Raw genomic sequence first — 16,130 nt, 5'->3', positions numbered from 1 at the left:
ATGGAGCTAACTTGGCACATTTTGTGTATTTTCACACTAAAACATGTAAATAACAGCAGGCAGTCACACTCTAGTGGAATCAAGTGAAGAGACTAACAATTTCGCACATTGTAATCAACACTTGTGTATGAACCATGTCCATCTTTTGTATTTCCCTATTGTGGAGAAAGGTTTTCTGTCCAAGTTCCCCGTCATCTGGTCAAATCTGGCAAAGTCGTAAAGAAGCTAATGGTCCACTACTTGTGATTAGATGTTTGTTGTTCTATTATGTATTGTATTATGTCTTTTTTTAGGACGATGCAACAAAAATGGAGAAAGTGCTGTCCATATGAGTGAACGTGCGCTTGGACCCTGTCTAAATGTAGTCTCTTCAGATTCTACGCTGCTTGCCACCATATTGCAGCATCTAAGTCCTCGATACTAACTGAAGTGAAAGATGCATAAAACCATTCATGGAAATGGCTATATTTATATTGTCATATGCTATTTATCTTATATGTTAGTATTCAATGGCTTTTTCCACTCAGAAAACTGGCATCAAAATCGAGCACCAACATTTAAGATTTTGGAGGTAAAATGCAGATATCCTTTATATTTCTGAAGTAACTGAGCATGTTCAAAATGGAATACAGAACAGGGATTTCATATTTCTCATTTAAAGTGGATTGGTTGTCACATGTCTAATAAAATGCACACTCAGGTTTTTATCAAGTTGGCAGTGTAGAGTTTTGCAGTTGCACTCAGAGAATGGAACATGTGAAGAGCCTGTAGGGCTGACAACAAACAGGACAGACGTTGACACGTCTGTGCATTAAGGCTGCAAACTCTCACTTCCGCACATGCACTGGCACCATGACCTTTTCAGCACGGAGTGTTCTCACCGCAGTGCAGGTGACAGCACGTGTCAGCTGACATACCATGGAAGCAGCACTCTCTATAGCTTTAATGACTCCATTAATGAGTACGGTATTAGGGCAAACTACAGGGCTGACAGTTGTTGAAAGGAATGCATGCTGGTGAAAGAAAAGTGATGGGACTTTTATTCTTTGTAATCATATTCTAAGAAAAGCAGTGGAGAAAATATAAATACAGTAAAAGATACGAGAAAGCATAGGTGGAAAGCAAGGTTATACATTTAACCACACGTCTTCTCACATATGGTAGTTAAAAGCTTCTCTGTTGCTGTCAATTCCAAATGCATTATGGATAACTCCATTCAGTGCTGGAATGCTGAGACTTAATGGAAAAATGCAAAGAGCTTTTCCACAATCAATACTGTACCAAAGGCCAAATTATGTGTGCATTAAAAGTAGTGTTTTAGCAACCACGATTTAGGAACCTTAAAAAATAGCTAAAGTGTATACTTAGTATAAAGAACACATATACTGTACAACAGCGGGTCATAATGTGGCTCAAATGGAAGCCCAGGCTTTGATGACAGACACACTTCAATTAAATTGGCTAACTGGGGGCAGTATAACAGACATACGTACTACATACTGTAAATGAAGACAGTCTTCGGGTCCTCAGTAAGCTGCAGTAATATTGCTATTTATTGTACAAGATAAATATACGTCTATTACTATTGTTACATGTCATGTGTCTACATGTATTACTCCACCATTTGTGTTCAAATCTCTGTTGCTTTAAGCCCCTATCCAACTGAGGGGGCAAACATTTTAGGCTGTTGGTAAAGGCAACAAAATGCATATTCACGTAAGCTAGTTCTCAGAGCCCTTTTTTGTAAACAATGCACTTGTGCACATCTTCAAGTCTATTTATCATGTGGATGTGTCATTGCATTTAATTTAAAAATATGACATCATGATGCATCTGTTAGTCTGAATCATTGAAGAAATCACTTTATTAAATAAATCAATTGTCATGGACTTTATGATCAATTCAAATCAATTTATTTAATAAATCATTGTTATTATCTTTCTTATTAACCCATCCCCACCACCACCACCAACTATGTGGGAGTCAGGGCGGTTGTGTCACACACAGACATGAAGAAACATAAACGGGGGTTATCTTTGATCCAACCATCCACTCATGGAGGTCTGGTTGCATGGGCTCCAAACAGTCTATTTCTCCTTTCACAATAACAAAGACTATGTAAGTCTTAGTAAGTCTAAGTAAGTTGGCTGTGTTCACTCCCACAACGGCGTAAACATCCTTTTCTAACTGTTACCGTCTAGAAAAATGTCAAAAGAAAAAAAATCTCCGTCCATGCATACTTTGCGCTTGACTTGCAATGAGCATAAAAATAGGGTCTTTAATGTTAACACAGTCTTCTCTCACATCTACATCTGCTCTCTTTTTTTCTTCAACTTGAGCTCACTTATATATCCTCATCATTCGCTAATTCCATCATTCAGTGTTCAGTGTATCTTCCATGACACTGAATTGAAAAGAGAAGACAAACTGTAAAAGTTACCAGAAATCCTCCTCCTCATAGTTTGTCACCCATGTTCCTTCCCTTCTCCAATTATGTGGCCCTCCTACTTTCTGTCCCACTCCCATCCTATTCAAAAGGGATTTGGGAAAAAGAGCTAGTCGATCACGGATCTTATTGATATGATTCCCTGGCTTTAATCTCACTGATGTTCAAGAGATTATCTCTGGAAAGCGGTATGTATCCATCTCTGTTTTATCTCGCGCAATCCCACTTAGTATGCATGATACACTGTGAAAAGATTTGATTGATATAGGAAGTGACAACCATGGACTGGCTAACCAGATGTTGAAACATATAGAGGATATTTGCATACACACTCCAGGTCATGAGAAAATCATGCAGTGGCATAGAAGGCATCGGAAATAAGACATAGGGTCAGAGTGGGTGTAATGGGCAAATTTGATGTCTTGTCTATTAAGAGCTTTAATATAAAACCTATTTCTGCATATACATACGTAACAATCAAGAAACAATGACAACACTCTTTTAGAGTGACCTCCACCACTCCACCACAAGTTCGAGTACGCATAAAAAATCAAGATGAGCACAGTAAGCAAAACCAACTGAAAGGAAAATGCGAAAGAGACAACTACGATCTTATATTATTAATAAAAACATCATGGGGGATGCTTAACAGTGCAGTGTCCATAAAAGGAAACGAGTCATTAGCACCAAGTGCTGACTCGAATGAAATTGATGAAGTAGACTGCTAACGACTGTTAACTAGACTGTTACCTCCATCAGACAGAATTGATGGTCTAACTGGTGTCAGTCAATCACAAAAGTGATGTTTGAGAGATTATTATTTAACTGACTCAGTAAAGTCATAAACATCAGACAAATACAAGTGGAGTAAATTGTGTGAGATTTCTGAAGAAAACTGAATAACAAAACAGTTGTCCTGCATAAAGCAATATGATGGAAAGTTAAAAGACAGAATGCAGCACTTTAATCACTCACAATACCCCCACCCCACCACACCCTTTTACTTTTTTTGTATGCCTTCCAAGACACTTCGTCACGATAATCCGCGGAGCGTTGCTTTAATCACATCTTCGTGGGTCTTCACTTTTTAATTAAGGTCCGTGTTTCACCTCATTTCACTGCACATATTTAGAGAGCCGGTGGGACGTCGCGGCATTCATTAGACAGATAGTCTGACGGAACAGCATCAGGCTGCTCCTGAGCACAGATCTTCGAGACACTGATTGGGTTTTGCACCAAGGGCACATGAAGGCGTACATACACAATTATAGACATACAAAAGATCCCTGTATAGAGCTGTACGTGATATCTTTAGCCAATGGAGGCATCACTATTTTCCATAACTACTCTTAAAGCATTCCAAGCTAAATTTCTTCCTTTCAATTAACCATCAGAATAACCAAAGATTAAACATAACACGACAGAAAACATTTCCTCTAAAAGAGATGGACAATATTTCTGCATTGACTTAATTAATGTGTATTTTCTTTAGCTTTCAAGTAAAAATGATATTGAACCATTCTTATCGCCACATACAAAAAAACTAGTGCACCCACATGAACAGCACATAAATGTACATAGGTGTCTCTGCAAGCATATACGACTGCAATAAAACTTCATCGTCAACTTATTATTAGCCACTTAAATCCTAACCAGACTTTCATATTGCTCCTTGCACATACACCTCCACATATTGCTCCATCAGCGATCATACACTCTTCCATTAACTTCACAGCAAGCTTTCTTTCCATCTCCTCCGACTGCTCTTGTTTGTCATCCTAAGCTCTGCCTTCAATCATGTTTGCCCACGCCTTTACAGCACATTGCTCATTTAATTGGATCGAGAACCCCATTTTGAATATGTAAGAGCAGGAGCTGCATAGTAATCAGTCATATTCAAATGAAGAATGGTTCTGTTAATTGATGTTTTCGGGTTGAACGGACAGAAAGTCCTTATTTTAAATGGTGGGTCAGCGGTGATAGTAGCTTTGTCATTATGACTGCTTTATTTCAGTGTTAAGGATATCTAGGATTGTTTTTGATTAGGAAAGGGGGACGTTCACGGAAGCACCTCATCCACACTGTCACTCACAAGTCAAAGAGCGTGGCCGGACACAGTAGTACAATAAATGGCTGCTTTATTCTCTCTTCAATACACTTCAATAAATTTGCCATTGAAGTTTCCAGCTTGAAGTTGACTAATCGAGAATTACATTCATGTCTGGTGTTTTTGGCATCTCGTCTTCGAACCTGCCAATATACAGAGAACATCTGTGGATCTGTGAAATGTTCGGCCAACAAAACAACAGTCCGTTGTTTTTGTCACTGAAGCTTTGCTTAGTCCTCAGTACCTCCAGTGGTGTCTGGTCTGCTGATCTCCCAAGCACCAAGCAAGTGGAGGCTGAGGAAACCTGGCTGAGGCCTCTACTCATTGCACACACAGACACACACAGTGTCAGTGTGCACCAAGTGCGTTCATTCCAATCATTCCCAATGCCGCTGCTTACTAGGAGACAAGATCTCTCACACACGCACAAACACACTAACTCTTGAAGTCTTAACGTGAATGACAAAGACCTTTGAGCCCCCCTGTGTATGAATGTGCGGTCTTGCAAACCCATGTCAAACTGTGTGTGTCTACAGTGGGTGCGGGAGTGTGTATGATGCTGGCCTTCCACATCATCGGCAAATGCCAACAAGTACCAGAGTGTCAGTATATGTGCAAATGCCAGTCATGATAAGAGAGAAGGCCAATTACCACTATAGGGCTTTGGAGACAGACCAATTTGTGCCTTTTGAGATGTGCAGAGCAAAAACTAGGCTTTGGGAAAACCATATGCTTATTCACATAAAAACAATTGAACCACCCATTCAAGCTGAAAGAGAGTGAGATCAATTTTCATGAATAGAACTACAGTTTTCCCCAAACTTTGCTGTCCTGAATGTCTTTGGGTAAAATGTAGATTTTTCTTCTACACAGTAATCCGAAGCTTTCATGTCCAGACACAGACTCGGAAATGAGGATTGTTTGAGCTGTAAATGTATTTCAAACACATATGATGCTTTAGTCTAAAACATTGATGACAATCTGGCCGAGGTTTTGATTAACTTGAATTCAAGGAAATGTGTGTGTGTGGGGGGGTGCTTTAATTGGCAAATATTGAAGAACAATTTAGCCAGTAATAGACCTGATTACACCTTTAGAGTCAGAGTGCGTTTTTATGTCTGATATGTCTGACTTGCATTTGAAAGGTGATCTGCTCAGGATGTGCCCCCTTCTCTGCTCAGATCAAATAGTCCACAGTACTTTACTAGACTTAAATATACTCCCACCAGCCCCTCTTAGAATATTTCCTTCTTAGGTAAATCAATAATTTTGAGGTACATAAAGAATAATGATGGTAACTTGATACTTCCTATTGAGTGTTCCATGCATTTGTGTTAACCTGTACATGCTTCAAGCCTCCCAGAGGTTAATATTTATCGGTGTGTGTTAGTATGCACATAAAAACCTGGTAGACATCTGAAATGGTATTAGGGTCGCAAGTGTAATGAGGTCTGTTGTGCCCACATGGTCACTAGGTCGCCTGTTTGGCTGAACAGACGGAAACACACAAACACACACACACAAACGTGCACACACACACAGGTCCCCCTGGAGCATCGTACATATAGGCGACATGTTGGCACTGATTAGGGCAGACAGTTTGCCCCCCACAAATAGACAGGGCCAGACAGAATGGCGTGGTGCCAGCAGTGGCTACGAGCGGTCTGCGTGTTTGTAAGTTTGTATATGCTTGTGTCAACGAGTGCCCCTTCCAAGAGTCCTGGGAGTCAGGATTGATGGTCTAAACAAACAAGTAAGACGACACATGGACAACAAACAAACACAATGATGACAAAAAAAGACTATATTGATATTTGCTTCCTTCTTTTAATAAAGGGAAAATTATTGAGTCGAGTCATGAGAACCTCTTTCAGATTCATGTGGTACCCCTGAGAAGTGTTGTGTTTATGTGCAAAAGTGTGTGGTATCATTCCAGATTACACACTTTAGAAGGCGTAAATGAGATTCAGCAGTCAGAGACCCACTTCTAAACACGACAGAACGAAAGAGCAAACGAGGTAGAAGACTGACATTTTGTCTTTTGAAAGCTCTGTTCTCTCACATACAACAGAACACATACGTCCATGCGCACACACACACGTGTGCACACACATTTAGATGCCGTCGTATATGCGCCTCACAGACCCCCTGTTGTTCATTGCACTAGCTAGTTATGCAAATGCATCTCCCCACTTAGATTGTTAAGGCGGGGAACTGGATTAGCATAAAGATGATTTCAAAACACACGCAGGCGCACACGTGTGCACACACACACACGCTAAAAGACTATAAATACAGCATGCATCTGGTCTATTCAAAATATTAATTCCTCCAAGGCTTATCTTTATATATTGATCATCAACCTAAACAGAGATTACTCTTAAATTTGCACTTTTCCATAACATGTGCTTTGGTAAGGGAAGTCTTGTTGGACTGTTATAAAAGCTTTGGAGTCAATATTTTGTTAAAATCTAAAATGTTAAAATAATCTGGTATGTCTGTGTCACCTTTATTCAAACCGAATATATGTTAAACAAAATGTGAGCATCAAAAGCTAAGCAATAAACAAAGGATAGTTCACTACAAGTTCAGGATACAAAAGACACAACAGTTTGCCTTATTCATGTCCAGTTTTTATAAAGACCATTTGGTCATAAATTTTACTTCACAAATGGCCAAAGTGATCTTAGATTAGATTTAAACAACCAAGAGCAAATTGAACTTGCACACTTTTGAATGTCTGCGTTGTGTTTCATGTCAGTGCCAAATTGCGATACATGTCTTGAGCAAATACAGATGTTGGAAGTTTTATATTTTAACCAATTAATCAATTAATTTTAACATAACCAAAGAAAATGCTAGTGCATATTGAAAGCAATTCCAGTGTTTTTGCGCAAATATTAATATGATAAATGTACTTTGGCTATACTCTAGTATATAAAGTGTTTCACAGTCACTTTCCACTTCCTCAATGACCTTCAGCACAAAGTAGAACATTCCATATCGAAAAACACTGTATAGAGAGTAAGAAACCTTTTCAAAAGCGAGTGTAAAATTCAATATGTGCCTCTCCTGAAAAATAAAATGCCAGAGTTTTCAAAGCTTTTTCCACATTTATGGAAATATCATAATCGCATGGAAGACATACACTTTGAAAGCTGTGAATTTCATCAGGAGGTTTTTCAAATCACTCGAGTGAGTGTGAGGGGGTGCCCCAAAGGCCTCGCCTTGATCGAGGATGGAGGTATATATGCACACAGCAGGCATTTTGACTCTCTCAAACATACAGTCACACACAAACACACACACACAGACACACACACAAACACACAGTCACACGCACGCGCACACACACACACACAGCGTAATAAGTTTTTTTGTTAGCACAGACGTGATAGTGGATCATGAGCATGTGGTGAAAGCCCCATGCCTCAACAACGCAACACAATCACACACACATGCACACAGTCTTGGCCCTGCCTGTCTGTTACGGGTGTCAGTACATGTAAAAGGTCTCAACATAAATGGGATTAATGCAGTCTCTTTCCCATCGGCAATCATTAAGCATTCTGTTTAAAGCGCAAACACACTCAAAATAAACGTACTTCCACCCTCCCCTGCTGCAGTAAATTATTCAAAGAGAAAAAAAATTAAAGGAAAGGGGAAAAAGAGAGAAAGTGAGGCGGGGGACTCGGCATGAAGGGAGATCCAAAGGCGAGAGATAAATAAGAAGGCAATAGGGAAGAAGGAAGCATGAAGGAGTTGTTTTAGGGCTGAGAATCCTAAAAAGCAAGCGGATTTGTCAGTGGATGCTTTTTTGCCTCAAGTTCAGCTCCATTCTGTGTGAAAAAAAAAATTCATTGTCTCATGATAACACCAACAGTTCTTTGCTTTGCTTTACAACTGTTTACTTCCCACTGAGAGCAATTAGGCGCAGCCATTCTTTTTTTCCTCTCTTTGATATTCTTTAATATTTGTGTGATGTTGGTGAAAACAATCCAATATTAAGTCAAGTATTTTAGCAGATCAAGCGACAATAAGTATAGAAGATGGACGGATTGATGGAAGTTTTGGCATCACCTTTATTATTCATTTAAAAAAAAAGAAAGAAAAGAAAACATGCATTGCAAAAATGCTTGAAAAGTAAAATAACCTTGACTGTGCAACATGAGTGGCACGTTCTTAGAATGAATCTGACAGAATAAAAATTCTCTTTTCAGTTCCTGTTTTATTGTCACTTTAAAAAGCAAGCCATGACTTTTCCCCACAACCGACAAAGTGTTTTATGTACTTTAACTTAATCTTTTTTTTTTCTTTTTTGGAATGCTGAAAACTGTCCTTCAAGGCTAATGAGGAGCACATAGAAGTACTTCGCATAATAGTCAAGTTGAAAGCTTCCTTTTTTTTTTTTAAGGGCTGCATGATGTTTTGGTACAAATGAAAATAAACCTTAATGTCAAAACAGATCATTGTTACTTCCTATGAAATGTAGCATACAATGTTTGCTCTCAATGGTTAGTATAAACTGCACATTAAAAAACAAAAAAAAAGCCTGAGTTAAATTCATATTTACTATCTCATACAAATAAATTGAAACGTTTATTTGGCTCATGTGGTTGACAGAGTGATGAAAAAAATAATGCATCAAATGTGTCAAATTGTGGGAGCATTTAAAAGCATTACGTGTAATCACAGTCACACATCTGAATGTACCTTACTAACATAACAGCAGAAAATTCTCATAATTACTGATGAACTTAAAGGTTTAAAGCACATCTGGGCAATGTAAGGCCAAATTTGGCCTGTTCACGGAATAAGTGTCCCTCTCAGCTTTATGGAGTAAAAAAATTAAATTTTAACAATGCACTGCTTTTATTTTGATGTGCATGCATGTTGGCAGTGCAAGGGAACAAGATCAACTTGTTTTCAGTGTTGCCAACTTAAAGCAATTGTCACTGTACTTCATATGTTTTCGGACAATTCTAGCTGCTTAAGAAAATTTATAGTGCCAATGCCAATTGTGGCCCCCATTTTAACAACAATCTTATTTCCTGTACGCTGGAGGACAAGTGGCAATTTGCCCTTGTAATGATTTGTGAGTCCTAAGAACAGAAAATACCGCATCTGAACACCACTTATCTATACCCCGGGTTGGTGAGCATTTGTGAAGGCACCATTAGCTACAAACACGCAGTAGCATCGTATCAGAGCAGCAGGAAACATAAATGAATACTGTAACACAGTCTCAAGCTGGAAGTCACTGAGCATTGAACGCAACTTCAAGTGGAACGAGATCAGTTTAATTTCAGTCAACTGAAATGTTCAAGTGTTCTTTTCTCAAATTCAGTCCTTCGTTAAGGGACAGAAGAAACAAGTGTAGTTCACGATTGCAATGCATAACAACTGCTCATCTTTTGCAACAAAACACACAAAGAAGGAAACCTAACAGACCCTTACATATTAGGGTCAACCAATGAGCATATCAACATGCACTCAGGGAATGCAAGCTCATTTATGTATTGAAGTCACAACGTTGGATGAGGTGACTTGACAGCCAGTGACAAATGTCAATGCAGAATAGTACAATTTTATCCATTTTTAAATTCACTGTCATCTAAAACTTACTTGCTTCAGGCAAGAGATAGTGTCAACCCTTGATTGGTAGGGAGTCAATCACAGGTCACCTATGGACAATTTCATTTTCAATGAAGCTAAAACTGATGCTTATGTGGAGAAAATCATGTCTATGTCTAATTGACCAAAAAAACAACAACATTTTACGCAGAAAGGTTCAAGATGCGATTCAAACCACAACTTTTGATCGTGAGACAGACGTGCTAGGCAAATACTTTGAACAAAGAAAACTGATTGATTTTATTGTTATAAATAACAGCCTCTGATGAAATATATCAAATTGCATTTCCCACATACTTATCTTTTGCACGTCTTGTCTTTTTCTTTTCTCGTCTGCAATTCATCAAAGTGAATTAACAAGTAGATAGTGTGATTAACTTCACTCGTAATATGCAGCCCCACTGACTTGAAACACGTACATGAAAGTAGATATATATTTTCCAATTAGCTGGGACTTTGCTGTGTTTAATTGCATTTCTTTTGGCTAAAAGGCGAGATAGAATGAGACTTCGAAGTGTACAGATATATTCCACTTATCTGTTCAACAGTGATTTGAGAAGCTTCAAGATGAAACAGCAAAATGTTGAGCAATTTTCTCACCACCAGAAGATTCCATTGCAATTCCAAGTGTGTACCGTGTTAAGAAATGCTGGAGTCTCACTACTTAGAGGTGTTGTTGCGTGTCTAATTCCATGCAGTTAATTTAAGCATGTATCCATCCAACTGAGCGGCGAAGATTTGCCAATATAGTGAATGTCGTTTTTTCGTCACAGTGAGTTCAAGGTTGCAAAGAGTTGTAAAGACGTTTGTCAACAGTTTTTGGTGGCAAACATTTTTTTCTTGTCGCAAAGACAACAGTATCTTTACTTTGAAGCCTTTGGACCGATGCGCCATCATATATAATTTACTATTTCTTTATCAATTTCACATTGAGACCGGCGTCCATCTTTTATGAGAGATCCCAGCCTTAAAGTCTTACCCGATTCTGATCTTGCATGACAAGATGGATGTGCAAACAGGTGCCGAAAAGTTTGTCATACCCTCATTTACTTTAATCACTGTCTCCTTTCTTCTCTCGCTAGCCATCATTGCGAGACTCATAAAAAAAAAAGTGGCTGTGCCGTATTAAAATAGACCCACGCATTGAAATACAGAAGTCGGGTCTATGACAAGTAAGGTTTCTGAATGCAGGCTTTGATGAAACGTGGTTCAAGAGATGTGGCTATAAAATCCATCCCTCCATCTTGCATCTATCGCTCTGTCTTCTCTTTGACTTTCTCTTCATTCATAAGTAATGGTACACAGGGAGACTCATCAATAACCTACAGCGCTCCTCTGTGAAAAAGCATCAGGCTCATAAATGTTATCATTACCCCCAACGTATAGCGCCAGACTGTATCATATATCAGGCATATCTTTGTGCAGGCACGTGTGATTATGTTTGTGCATGTGTGTATGTGAGAACAACAGAAGGATGAAAAAGAGGAAGAAAGGAAGATGGCACATGTGGGTAATGAATCAAGTTATTCTCATGCATATTTCACATTCGATGTACAGTATGTCTTCCCATGAGTAAGGCTGCTGAAAGTATACATCCTTTTTCTGGAGTGGGTAATGATACAATCACTAGCCTGAGGCGTTCTCACCTTTCTGACCGCATCTACCATCAGATCTTTGTTAAATGACACTCACGCTCCAAAGAGTCTCACACAGATTATGTTAAATCAGCCGCACACCTCGCGATGTGGCTGAACTAGATGGAACTGGACAATCTCAAGCAGATCAAAGTAGGCCACAGACCTTCGTACAGCCATCAACTCACTCTAGCAATATAGGGGCTACAAAGGACCACACACTTCCTAACCGTATTTATGATGAAAATCCCATTTGAAATATGGATAAAATACTTCCCGGCCAGAGAATTGCAAAAATCCAGAGATAATTGATGCCCATTGAAATGCATTGAGAAAATTGGACTTCTTAAAAAAAGGGTTACTGCAGGGCTACTTCTCCAAAAGGGTGAAATGTCACAACATTGGAACTTTTATTTAGCATTTACTTTTCTTTAAATATATCATGAACATAATTAGGATATTTAAATTTTAAACATTTTCTGTCTTTGGAGCAAACACTCACAAGGCTCTATTTGGTGTAATTTGGGTTGGCGGGGGCTGGTTAGAATTCAAACAAGTACTTTCTACAATTAATTAACAAACCACGATTGGGTTATTAATGTATGTGGTATTTCTGTCCTTATTACACGAGGAGGACTGGAGGGCATCATGCGTTGGGATGAAAGAGGATCATGTGCACCGCTTCCTAATTTTACAAGCAAAATGAGAGTGTAAGCAACATAGTGAGCGAATCTTCCATTATATACAGTATTTGTCTTGAAGCTAATCAACTTTGTTATGTTATCATTAAAGTGCAATTGCTTGCCTAAAATCGACTTAAAGCAGAGTTTTTATTTGTGGGGGTAAGTGGTGTAGAAAATTGATGCTCCTTGGATGTGACACAAAATATTTACACTGAAATAACTTCAGTTTATCAACAAGAAGGTATCTAGTTATTTTATCTACATTTAAATGAAAATTGAACAAAGAACCAGATTTTGAAACAGTTTGTTTGATTTTTGTTGATGTTGTTTAAAACACGAGATGAGCTCACATATTTTAAGAAATCATCAAATGCATGCCATTACTCGCATCACATGGAAAAACACCTTGAAGCAACCACACCACTATAGCCAATTTAATCTCCATACGCTTATGCTAATTACCCTGAAATAATCAAGCTAATTTAGAGAGATGCAAATGTATTTGAGGTTGGGATCATTAGCAAAGGAGACTTTTGTGTACGTGTGTGTGTGTGTGTGTGTGTGTTGTGTATTAGAGGGAGACAGGTGGGTTTCATTAGTGAGGCTCCGATGTGTGAGCAGAGCAAAGTAGATAACATTGAATTTTGCATCTATGTAACATTTATTTGAGTGTGTGTGTGTGTGTGTGTGTGTGTGTGTGTGTGTGCATGTGTGTGTGTGATATTAATATATTTATTTCTGCTTCATTTCCTAATGCACAGTTTTAATAAATTACTGAAATTAATATTAAATGTCTCTTGATCCCTCTGAAGTTTAATTACATAGCATGAGATTATGCATTTGATCCACATAAAAATAGTATGCAGGTTTAAACTGAGGGTAAACAATTATAAACCCGGGGAATTAAAACTATGGCTATAATGCCAATGTGTTTTCACATGATTCTAGTATGAAAGTGTACAAAAGGTCAAGCAACAGATTACGTTCAAACTTGTACATTGTAGACGCTACAAAAAAATCCCACATCAAAAGTCTACATGATAGATACAAAAGGCAAGATACTTTGCCTATATATCATCAAATCTAACTTGCAAACACTCTTGTCAGAGGTCCATTCCAGGATCTGGTGGGCCACAAACCCAAAATGCAAATGGGCTGCAAAGCCGAAATTCCTTGATACACAGTTTCACTCACATCAACACCAAAATCAACATCAATATTGATTTTCTCTAACTGCCTGTTCAAGGCAGTGGGGTGGTGGAAGTGTTCGAAATTTCATCCCATCTGACTTTGGTGCAAAATGCTAAAAGGTGCCCTGGACTTGTCATCGGTCAGTCACAAGTGACATACAGTAGAGACAGATAATTAAGAGAGTCAATTCATGCTTGAATTCACATTGTCACAGAGGGAGCACTGAACCCACGTTGCCTGCGCAAACGAACCATCATAAAGCAGATTAAAATGTAACCTCTCACCCTTCTTGCAAAGCTTTTGATAAATAACCCAAAAATGTCAAGTTTTTGACAGTCGTGTCAAAAAATACACACATAAATTAAACACCGAGAAATAGTTGTATCTCGCCACATCAAGAATCTGTCATCAAAAGAAAAACAAACACCGCATGTGCAAACTGATTGCAGCAGCGTGTTCAAACATTCAGAGAGACAAACACACACCATCCACCCGGCCCACTGTACTGTACCTGCTGGCTCCCCGGAGGCCAGGCTTCAGTGCCATTGAAGGTTGTAGCAATTAAAAACATCCTCCTCTACTTGTCACAAACATGATGAATTTATAGCAACGGAGCAGTAAGCCATGACTCTGGAGAACAACCACCACAATATGTCACTTTTTTTCTTCTTCTTTTTCGATGCTTTGCTGAGACAAGTTAGCTGATGTATCACAAAATGATCTTTTATCTCACCATGGCTGCTGTTTTTCCCATCTTAGGAGGAATCACACAAGGGTCATACAGAAGAATCCTGTCCTCTTTAAGACTGTGCCACACTGCATGAGACATGAGCAATCTGACTGTCATTGCAGTGACAGCTACATCTACATTGTCTTACTGTGTGGTTGTTTGGGTGGAGGTACAAGTAACTGAAGTTAGCAATCCCGTCAACTACTTGACAGCTCCTAATCACATGAATTTTAAATGGCAGAAAAGTTATTTCACACATCTTTACAAATACAAGAATTGTACATTAAATAAATAAATAATTAAATAAAAAAATAAATTTTATATGCTGCAGGTGAGTTGGATTCTTTTATAGTTGACTTTGGCAAGGCGATGGATGCGCAGAGCACATAAAGACAAAGTTTTCAGTCATCATCATCAAACCAAAACGCACATTTTTGGAATGGGGGAGGATATACATAAAGGAAGTAGAGTAATATTACATAGGAAACCTTAATCAAGCTTCGGACCCCAAAGATTATAACTGTGAGTCAGAAGCACTAAAGACGAGGCCTAAATACAAGCTACATAAATCTATAATTTACTGAAGCCAAAACAAGGTGTTGTTTTCTCCAAAGCTTCAGCTTTTTAAACACTCCTATTGGAAATAATATCCTAAATTAAAATATGTAATGCATAGCTTGTAAGTATGCCAAAGAAAAAGGAAAACATCTGGCAATTATTTTGGAGAAAACCTGCTTAACAAATTGCAGCTGTCTTCTTTCCAAACATGTTGGATTTACACCAGAAATGCGGGTAATCGCAAAAGCTAAAATTCAAGCATGCTGGTAATCATACATCTTATTTAGACAACTGCAAAGTTTTCCTTTTAAAGCAATTATATGAGCATGCAAACAGATGTATGGGAGAACAATCTCTCACACTTTGGAAGTTTTTTTCCATCTTAGCCAACAACAATGCATTTGCTGTGTCTTCAAGCTGTGACGAGGCACTCAGACGTGCACTGACCACATGCTTCTGCCTCTTGTGGGAATGTGCTAACAAGAGCTCCAAGAGGTGACCACATTGTGAGAAGAAATTTATTAAAATATTGCTTAAACTCATTGGGTCAATATATTATATTTTTGTTATTATTATGACTACAATACACCAACATCGTAAAACTTTCTTAATTGTAAATTGTTAATGGTTTCCCTTTAGGTTGGAATAAGTCATTAGTCAGAAAATCAGCTTCTTGATGCAGCTCATTGGTAAACAATCAGAGCAGGGAAAGCATTTTCACTTGTTAATCACGCTCTTTCTTGTTAACTGAGCGATGAGATAATAGACCTCTAGTGTGCTTCTAATTTTAGGGGCTGTCTTTCTATCTTCCTGATTGTTCAGTACATTTAAACTTCAGGCTCTCATGCATTTGATTGCATTGCCTTGCAGCAGATTATTTTTAGTTGTTTGCTTTTTTTTGTTAGCTTCTTCTTGGTCAAAGCTCTAATGAGTTAATTAAATTCTGATTAACTAATTGGAGTAAATTCTGCCCCGTTTTTGTTTTACTGATGATTACAATTCCACACGACATAGCTTTAGTCTCTAGTTGTATAATAGTTTGAAAAGCTGCTACTGAAAAGCTGCTTAAGTGGATGTAAATATTACCATTGATGTAAATATTAGCATTCTCAGTAAAGTCACAACTTTGCAGTAAATATATCATATA

General features: G+C 38.3%; 1 protein-coding gene across 1 annotated transcript in view; it reads right to left on the bottom strand.

Moving 5' to 3' along the window:
• cdkal1 (CDK5 regulatory subunit associated protein 1-like 1) overlaps positions 1 to 16,130 on the bottom strand; it is a 171,492-nt gene that overhangs the window by 9,939 nt on the left and 145,423 nt on the right. The gene's annotated exons all lie outside the window — the stretch shown is intronic.

Source organism: Syngnathus floridae, chromosome 10 (genome assembly GCF_059516105.1).
Source record: "Syngnathus floridae isolate MCC-2025c chromosome 10, RoL_Sflo_1.0, whole genome shotgun sequence".
NCBI lineage: Eukaryota > Metazoa > Chordata > Actinopteri > Syngnathiformes > Syngnathidae > Syngnathus > Syngnathus floridae.
Note: the sequence above shows the minus strand (reverse complement) of the source record. Positions and strands in the feature narration are given on the sequence as shown.